The sequence below is a fragment of the Sinocyclocheilus rhinocerous genome, unplaced genomic scaffold (genome assembly GCF_001515625.1).
Source record: "Sinocyclocheilus rhinocerous isolate Xijiao unplaced genomic scaffold, SAMN03320098_v1.1 scaffold86, whole genome shotgun sequence".
NCBI classification, from domain to species: domain Eukaryota; kingdom Metazoa; phylum Chordata; class Actinopteri; order Cypriniformes; family Cyprinidae; genus Sinocyclocheilus; species Sinocyclocheilus rhinocerous.
In genome coordinates this window covers 883-10,645 of record NW_015650012.1, presented here as the reverse complement: position 1 = coordinate 10,645, position 9,763 = coordinate 883, and the positions used below count along the sequence as shown (strand labels likewise).

At 37.5% G+C, this 9,763-nt stretch overlaps 3 long non-coding RNA genes and 1 pseudogene across 3 annotated transcripts in view; all 4 read right to left on the bottom strand.

The window, feature by feature from the left end:
• LOC107711303 (uncharacterized) overlaps positions 1 to 781 on the bottom strand; it is a 1,410-nt gene extending 629 nt beyond the window's left edge. The window contains exons 1-2 of the long non-coding RNA XR_001636689.1: positions 731 to 781; positions 431 to 533 (exon numbers count right to left, since the gene is read on the bottom strand). This is a non-coding gene — a long non-coding RNA (uncharacterized LOC107711303). The remainder of the gene's footprint in view (positions 1 to 430; positions 534 to 730) is intronic.
• A 191-nt stretch (positions 782 to 972) lies between these two features.
• On the bottom strand, positions 973 to 6,276 carry LOC107711292 (uncharacterized; annotated as a pseudogene).
• Positions 6,277 to 6,309: 33 nt separating this feature from the next.
• Positions 6,310 to 8,405, bottom strand: LOC107711301 (uncharacterized). Its single transcript, XR_001636687.1, has 4 exons — positions 8,377 to 8,405; positions 6,855 to 6,998; positions 6,530 to 6,722; positions 6,310 to 6,344 (listed from the first exon to the last, which is right to left on the bottom strand). It is a non-coding gene; the product is annotated as an uncharacterized LOC107711301 (long non-coding RNA).
• A 605-nt stretch (positions 8,406 to 9,010) lies between these two features.
• Positions 9,011 to 9,386, bottom strand: LOC107711302 (uncharacterized). Its single transcript, XR_001636688.1, has 3 exons — positions 9,322 to 9,386; positions 9,128 to 9,202; positions 9,011 to 9,034 (listed from the first exon to the last, which is right to left on the bottom strand). It is a non-coding gene; the product is annotated as an uncharacterized LOC107711302 (long non-coding RNA).
• Between the last annotated feature and the right edge of the window lie 377 nt (positions 9,387 to 9,763).

The window sequence follows — 9,763 nt, the reverse complement described above, 5'->3', positions numbered from 1 at the left end:
GTGATATATTATAAGGAGTAACGATATGTTTTATGAAATGTAGTGAAGTAAAAAGTACGATCTTTTACTTCACTACATTCCAAAGCATAAGTAAAAGTTACTCAAAATAAAACTACTCCAGTAAAGTACAGATACTTGAAAAATTTACTTAAGTACAGTAACGAAGTAAAACTACTCCGTTACGGTCCACCACTGGACTGCAGCATACACTGCACTAGATGAAAGGTTACTGCACAATGCTGAGGAAAATGTTTGAGCTCAAGAGAACATATTTCACCCCAAAATAAGAAATAAATGATATTTCGCATTGTGTCTATTTTAAGGAATGAATTTCAAGTACATTTTACTCTCTAATTTAGATTTTAGGGTGAAATATGACCTAGACGTGATCTTTGTGTGAGAAAGCCTCTGAATGTGAAAGAAAGCAAACCACGTTGGCTGTTTTGTTGCCAAGCTGAGCTGCAATGGCATGAAACATGGCCGGCTTGGCTCCTCTCTGCTGACAGGTGGTCAGTATTACACGGTCTGCCTCCCTTTTTTATCACACAAACAAAACACAGAAGCATTCATTTCAGATCATGAATATGAATATGATCATGAAATGTATCCTGTTTGCTATCTCTGTTTAATATTTCTGTAAATATTTCTGAAATTACATGATCAACAGTGAAATAAAAAAAATGTAAGTATTGCGTAATGTCAGACACGAATGTTGCACAACATTTCTAACCTCGTCCAGAGGACTACTTTTTTCCCATTTGGTGAGCGAGAGATATTCTTGGCACAGACTGAGCTTCCCGTGGCGTTAAACGAAGACTGTTGAACTCTATTTTTGACTCTGCTGCCACACTGTGTTTCTTGGCCTTGTTCTTTTTTGTTTCTGCCATCTGAGAGAAAGTGATAAAACATGTCAGAAAAAAAACTGCCATTACAATTATGTGGTATGCAAACAATTCAGATTGCTTGAGATCTTTATAGACACTGAAAAGTCAACTGTAAGAGGAGAAGGTGATACCAGAACATGTTTGTCTCTTTTTCTTCTGTGTTTATTGGCTGTTTTGACAGGCTCAACTTTTTTATCTGGTAAGACAGTTCTGATTGGTTGACATGCATGGTTTCCTTCCAAGCCCTGACTGGTTTCCACATTGTCTGCACGATCCTCATCTTGCACTTGTGGGTATAGCTGCTTAAAAAATTCCCAGAATGCCTCCAGCAAATCAGTGTGATCACGGAACAGCAATGTTATTTGAGCTTTCATCTGAAAAAAATAAGTAAATGAGCCAGGCCAAAGGAGCAGGAAACTGACATCCTACACAATAAAACATGCAAACAAAGAGTAAAAAGATTAATGCTAGAAAAACAGAAGAGATGCTCAAATGCCAGAATAACAAGGAAGGACTGCTTGTCTGATAGTGCCCTTTTCAAATACCTCTCTGAAGACAACAAGATCCTGTGACAGACCCTCCTTGTAGAATGTGCACCACTTCTCTGTAGAGATCAGACTGCTCTCCAAAAGTACACTCCAGCTGGCATAGAAAGCGTCTACTGCACTCAAACGCCTGCTGCTCTTCCAGCTAAAGCCACACATTAGGAAGAGCATCGTTTTTACCATGAAACCTTATGATTGTGTGCTTTATTTAGCCATGAATATGAGAGAATTGTTAATTGTGCTCTACCAGGCCACACTCTCTGGCTTGATCTGGATGCAGGAAGGCAGCAAAATCTCGAAGCAGCTCAGGCCAGTCGCTCAGCACAGGCTTGAGTCTCTTCAGCAGCTCTAGTGACGTGCGACTCTCTGGATCTTTCTCAAACTCTGAGAGAACACTCAAGAACTCGTCCACTTTCCCAGGCACCATCTGCAGCACCTCATAGACCTGCAGACAGACAGACAGAATATCAGACTAAAAAATGGACCTGTCACAACATAAAAACGAACATTAATATTTGTGCGCATCTAAATATTTCTTGCCTTCTCCAGGTAAGCCTGGGCAAAGGCAACATCTTTAGTGTCTCTGTAAGGATCGTCATCAGGTGCATCATCATAAAGGACCAAAGGACTCTGCACAGTACAGGTATGGTGGGAAATGGACAAAAGGACATTTCACATTGATAAACATTTCTGTAAATGTGCCTGCATAACTATTAAAGCTAATGTTTCAGCTACAGAATTCACTGAATTCACAATAAATGTATTTGTTGGACTCCTTCATAATGACTGAACTGACCTGCAGGTTGATTTTCCATCATCTGAACTTCCTTCCTTTTCACTTCTCGTCTTTGTGGCCAGATGTGAGAATTTCTCAATCGTTTTCTGGTGTTTACAATGACAAGGTTAATCTAACATCTCATAAATACAGAATGCATGAACAGGAACTGCTATTATTGGGTGAATCTTATGAAAACAAGCCCTGCTCATATTTTACCCCCTAAAGAAAAAATTAGAGATTTTGTATAGATGCCTATTTAAAAAAAAAAAGTAAGCTTTTGCATTGTAGCATATAATTTCATGACAAATTCTTCTTATTATAACATTATTATGTAGACATTTTACTATTTGTTTTTGTAATTCCTAGAGATAGGATACTTAAATACTTAAACTTAATATAACAATTTATAATAAAATAAATAATATAAAATATAAAAAAGTAAAAAAAAAATAGTAAAAAGAATAATCAAAATGATATTTACATTTACATTTAGTCATTTAGCAGACGCTTTTATCCAAAGCGGAGCAGAATTTTTTTTTTTTTTTAATATAAAAATAAAAAATGCAACAATATATAAAAAATAATATTTAGTCACATGAAAAGATATAATAAAATATTTACAAAAATGTGAGGGGTGTACTTACTTCTGTGAGATACTGTATATTTTATTTAATAATAATTTACTTAATAATAATATCAAATACCAATAATATAATTAGTATTTTTGCATTACAGTATGAAAATGTTTTGTATTACAGTAAAGTATTAGTATTCAGTTTAAATATCTCAATGAGCATTAAAAATGATCTGATCTGAAGTTCTGGCACAAACAGGATGTCTGAAACACCCCTGTCCTTCTCCACCCCCGTCAGCCTATTGCTGCTTTGCCTTTCGTTTGATTTCTGCTCCTCTAGTTTCTCTCTCCTGCTCACAAGCATCTCCATGTCAGCATCTTCCCCTTCAATGCTGGGCGTCGGGCTCCCAGAGGATTCAGAAAGTGTGAGAAACAGCTCTCTGGGGTCCTTCTCACCACACTCTTCCACCTCATTCTCAATCAATCCTCCATCATCATTATTCCGTTCTTCCTCTGCTGCAGCGGTTTCTTGTAAGCCCTCAAAAGGAGCATCATGAACGGCTGTCATCTGTAGTGGACCTCCATGTGGCCCATCAATGCTGTGGAAAATGTCTGGAGTTCTCTGTTGCTTCCTGAGTTTCAACTCTGTGCTGTTCAGAGCTGATGAACCTTTTAAGGTTTGATCTTGTCCAGCTATCTGATGGCCAAGGCTGCTGCTTGCAAACACATAGCCTGGAGGAAGGAGAAGAAACTGATTTAGAGGTTTTTGATATATTTGAACTAGACCACCAGAATCCCTTGGTATAACTTTAAGCAGAGTAAAACAGTAGTGACTATCTTTAGCCGATGGGATGTTGGCTGTGGACTTCTTTATGATGGTGGTGGGACATATTAAGGTGTCGGGAACCGTAGGCGGTTGAAGAGTAATTAGAGCATTAGAGGTGACTATTTGTGCAGTTTGATTCACAGTTATATGCCCTGAAGGACAGGGATTCAGCTCTGGTGCCAAAGCAGCAGGTGACATGATGATTACATCCCCCTGAGTTGCACCAACTTGAGCTCTCTGTGGAGAACCAGAGACACCCATTGGTGTTTCTACAGCATTTTTCACAGGAATAGTCCTTGAAGAGCTCAGTTCAGGTGCAACTGGAGCAGGCGGTAAAGTGACAACATCTCCACCTGGGTTTCGTCCCATCGGAGGCACGTTTGACACATTAGATACTATAATCGCTCACTTGAAAGGACCATTCGTAGCTCTGTTTCCAGACAAGCATGAATTCGGTTCTGGCCTCAGAACTGGTGCGAGATGAAAAGGTTCTGAAAGTCACAGACTTGGAACAGTGATAGTTTTTGGTAAAAGGGTTGGTAACTGGTTGAGAACCACTTCTAGCTCCTCAGTTGACGGGGGAGGTTTTAACGGCTTTAGCAGTCTTGTCTTTTTTCTTTTTGCAGGAGCCCAAAGGTGAAGATTCAAGTGTCTGAGCAAGGTCCTCAGGAAGGCTGGGAGGGTAACGCATGCCTGGAGAGAAGCTACAGTGTGCTGCTGGACCTGGAGACTCGGCGGCTTCTTCTGCCGAAATGGTAGTCTGGGAGTTTCCAGATCGTTGGTTAAACATTATTACAAGCTCATAAATGCGCTTCAGGTTTTTCTACAGGAGAGAAAGGTTAAACATTACACATAAATCAGATATTTACCATTTAGGAGCAACAAATGAAAAACAGAAGGACTGAAATAACAAAAACAGAGCAAGATTACAGGCAGTTATTACCGAGAGCCAATCAGGCATGAGGCTCTTTTCTCTCTCCACCGGGGGGCGCTGCTCAAAAAGGCCGACCCTCTTACAGGCCAAGGGCATGGGAGGGCATTTTCCCGTCACAAAGTATGTCTAAAAAAACATGGGGGAAAAAAGGTGCAGCCCCATTTACCATTGTTCAGTGAATTTTTGCGGGTGAAATCCAGTCATTTCAGTAGGAATCCAAACGAATCCAAATGATCAGGATTCCTACTATACTGGTCCGAATCTGAATTCTCATCAACGTCAAAAGGTCAGAAATAATTAGTACAAAACTTGTTTTTAAAGGGGTCCTATTATGCTTTTTCATTTTTTGAATTTTAGTCAGTGTGTAGTGTGTATGTTTGGGCATAAAAAAGATCTTCAAACTTACAAATCTCAAAGTCCACTCCAAAGGGAGACATTTAGTTTAAAAAAAATCCCTTTTCAAGAACTACAACAAACAGCTCGTTTGGACTACAGCGTTTTTTTACCTGGCACAAAGCGGCCCATTAGAATATCATTAAAATAATTCCCGCCTACGGAAATTCGAATGGTTGGGGGGTGGGGAGGGGCGAGGTTGTGGTTAGAACACTTGGTTGAGTGCATCAGACAAGGCGACGAAGAAGAAGTGCTGCTGTAGCCTCAAGTTTTCTTAAGTGATTACACATGCACCTGAATAATTATGTATGTAAATATGTATGTTACAATTATGAAAACGTTTTTATAATAAATTGCTGACAGTACAATACTGGACAATGATGTAATCTGCAGAATTTACACTTCAATTATGAGACTACAGTGTTTCCCATACATTGAGTGCGGGTGTTTTTATATCACTGTATTTCTGAAGGAAACCGACTGTCTTCAGAAAATTGGATGTCATTTTCATTTAATCTTGCATGTAATGTCTGATGAAGCAGTGTTTTTTTAGAGCTGAGCGCTGCTTTGTGTACAGCCATTACCGGGGAAACCTTGATCTCTACCACTCCAACAGCGCCTCCTGCTGGCAGAGAATGAGTTTGCATCTATATGCCCACATATACTATGGTTTTTACAGTCTATGGCAGGGTTCCTCAAATCTTGCCCTGGAGGGCCAATGCGCTGCATATATATGCCGCCTGGGAAACACTGGACTATGGTATAAATAAATTCAACTGTATAACAGTTTCACTGCAATTCATGTTATAATGTTAGAATTAAATAACAATAAAAATAATACATATGCACTTATCTGTACATAGTAGATGCAGTTGTTTTTAGCGGTTGTTGACATCCTATCTAAAACGTGATTTAGCCAAAAACGAATAACGTTACCACTGTAATATGTCTTGCAATATCCGTGCGTGCAAGGAAGGCGGGCCTTCATCAAACCCAGAACTAATCGAGCCGTTTGTGCCAGGATGGGGAGAAAGGTATTGTAATAATGTAAATTATGTAAAAAAGAATGCGTTTTTCGAACCACCAAGCATGAGAGCATGTTCTAGTACACCCCCAAAACAAATTCAAAACATTGTAAAAGAGCATAATAGGACCCCTTTAATAAAAGAGAATAAGGTAACAGAGTGTGGATCTCCCTCTTATATTTTGATTTGGCATTTAAGTATTAGCTATTAAATATTAAGACAATTTTTCAAAAACGTTACATGAAAAATATTATTATTTTTTTTTTTACCTTAACAAGAATTGTCATTGTGTAGTGCATCCTCCAGGGTTGTGCCATGTATATACTCATTGGCCAGCAAGAAGGCGTTGTCCATGAGTCGAACAATATTGGGATGGCTCAGTCGGCTATAAAATACAATGAAATGTTACAGGCATTTAGCAAATTATCAAGTAAAACTTAAATGACAACAATATAACTAGCACACAGTAGAAATGCACTGTTGTTATTCCCAACTGTTCAATTCTCCCCAACTGTTAATATAAGATAAAATTAAAATGTATGTTTAATTATAAGATAGAATTAATCTTACAGTAAGACCAGAATCTCGTGCTGGATATCTTGGTCTGGAAGTCCTGCGGTGCCATACAGAATCTTTTTTATTGCAGCAGGGGTGCCCTGAAAGTAGCCTCTATACACTCTTCCAAAGGCACCTTCACCCAGCAGGTTCTCTTCTTTGTAATGGATTTGCGACTCGTCCACATATGGTAGGTGCGGAACATATACTATATTTAATAAAGTTGAGATTGGAAAAAAAATGCTATTATTTCATGCATTTAAAGAATATATCCACTTTAATCCTAATTAACAAAAAATATTGTAAACTTATGTGTCTTGGTTGGCAATATTATACTTACATGATGGTAATATGGTGACAACATTGGACGAAACATAAAACACTTGATTTTGTGGACATCCATCTTTTTCTGCAGATCCTATGCCTTCCTGGATGGGTTTCTCTGCAACAAGTTCTGGAGGAGTGTACCCACTTACACTTTGGTCTGAAAAATCAATTAGATTACCTTAAAATTAACATTCTGCCATGATTTAATCACCCTCTTGCTGTTGCATATGGTATTATTATTTCCACTTAAAACACAAAAGGGAAAAAGTAACAATGTTTAAAACATTTTCTACTCAAGGGCAGTTCATTATGACCACAGATGTCAAGCTCCAGAAGGACAAAAAGTAGACATACACACAATTTATGAAGTATATTTAAAGTATTCTGGGATCAGTTACAGGCACTAGTTTTTATGCAATACTAAATTTTATGCATTGATAAATATTCATGTTTTTCACCATTACACTTAGTGGTAAATAAGTGATCCCACATATAAACTATAAAATTATGGAAGTTTTTGACCAGGAGTAACAGTTACAATACAACAGTGAACAGATTAAGTTAAGTAAATCATGAGCTCATTTTTTATCTCACAGACCGCAATCCTTTTCAAAGTTTTATGTTGCTGTGTACATTACTTAAAATTATGTAAACTGTCTTGACAGTGGCAAAACTAACCTAATGAAATGCATGATTTATGCATATAACTGAAATGCATGACAATTTAACACTACTGTAACCGTTTACAAATTTGGAGGTTTACAAACCTTAAGATTAAACATTGTAACTAAACACCAAGGAATGACAATGTAAAGTAATATAATAGTTTTTTTTTTTTGTGATAAATGCACTAATTTTCATTATTCTTAAAATCTTGACATTTATTGAAGCTTTGTTCATAGTCAAAAAGCATGTTGTTGATTATCTTTGTGTTGTAATGAAATAAGGACCTTTATGAATATTCAAAATTGAAAATAACAATTGACCAAGATTCTCCTTGATCTAGTTTCTCTTCCACATTAAAACCTATCACATGGCTTTTGAGAGTGCTCTTTTTTGGAGCTGGACATCCATGGTTACTGTAATCTGTAATTCATATCAAATATTAATTTGGGGTGAACTAACCCTTTAAGGATTTATCAGCACTAGTGGATCTCACTGCAACTGGTGAGTCTGAATTTGGATCAGCATATAATGTCGGTCTGCCTGTCTGTCTGTCTGTCTGTCTGTCTGTCTGTCTGTCTGAATGAATGAATGGATGAATGAATGAATGAATGTATGAATGTATATATGTAAAGTGATCTTTCTGAACCTGGAACTTGATCAGCGCTTTCTGATCTCCCAGCATGCTGGCCTGAACCTAAGCCCCTCACTACACTTTGGTCTGTACATCTTCCTAAAATTCTGGATCTCTTTGGTTGGAAATCCTACAAACAACCATCAAGATCATCAGTGTTATCTAAACATCCAAATATTCAACAGTAATATTTTAGTAAGACTTTATTTAAAAATATAAATTAGTAAACTGAAGTTACCATAGATGAGTCCACTTCACTTTCACCAATTCCTGAGAAAAGAAGGGAGTGATACATAAATAAATGGAACGCATACTAAACAATATAATTAATGAGCAACTGTTATGTATTACAAAACATACATGGCACTTAAAATGTGTCATCAAAACTTATGGTACATACCTGATATTGAGCTTTCATCAAGGCAAATGACATCTGTAGATACAACATGCAATTGGTACTGTATTAGCACAAGAGCAAGTTTATAACACACACATGCCATGTAATTTCAACATTACAATACCCATTTCTCTACGTTCAATGTAAAATGTTCGCTTCCAGACGTTTGGGATCTCTGCCACGGATCCAAATTCCTGATGGAACTGTTCCTTCGTCCACCTCGTCCCATCTGCTTGGCAGAGAGTAAACACACTCCCCTCTCTCTCGTCTGACCAAAATGTCTCCTGGCCAAGTTTTAGGAGCTCATCATACCCCTCAGTGCCTGTGACAATTATCCGTGGTGGGGCCTCTTCAAGGATGATTTTTTGATATCTTCCTGGTTTTTTAGCAGTTCTTGTTTTCCACTCCATGGGAGCCATTTTTATCTTGGAACAAGAGAAATAACAAGTTGGTCCAAGTGTTGTTAAATCATGTTAAATTTTCCATGTTTTGCTGGTCTCTGGAATGTTAAAGAGAAAAACAAAGTATATAGAAGATAATTAATTAAATGAATATAAGTCTTGCTAATCTGTAAAGATAAAAAACGGAATACCTGATGTTCCTTCTGCACCACGTTCAAGCAATACACCCTTTACTCTGGCATCAAAGCCCTTTTGAGTAATCTCATCTATAAATCAGGCAAAGCAAAAGTGAATAAAACCTGCCGAAGTTTCCTAACCATGTATATGTGGTGATACACTGTATCTAATATAATTTAATTAATACAACAGATAGCCCATTACATACCATTATCCAGTTGTTGTCTGAGAGTTTCGTACACCTTCAATTTTTCCATATTTCTGTTCTGAAAGACGTTATAATACAATAATGATGTTAGCATTTTGTTAGTCTTAGTTAATTAAATATAAGCTGAGTTACAGTTTTTATATATATATATATATATATATATATTATAATAATGAGTTCTGTATTGTCCAATTAGATGCTGTTACGTCATTACACGGGGACTAGTTCACTGGTTTATGTTTAGCGTCAGTATGCTCGCAGGCTCCGGTGCAGATGGTTGTAGTCAAACCCATCAGCACTGGGCAAGAGCATAAACCCCGCTGTTGTAAAGTTATGCTTTACTAAGTAAAGTTCCTGCAACGGATTATCTTTGTTGTGTGCTTCTCTTCATGCCTCCACGGACACTGATAAACTAACGTTACAGACGAGAGCACAACAATAT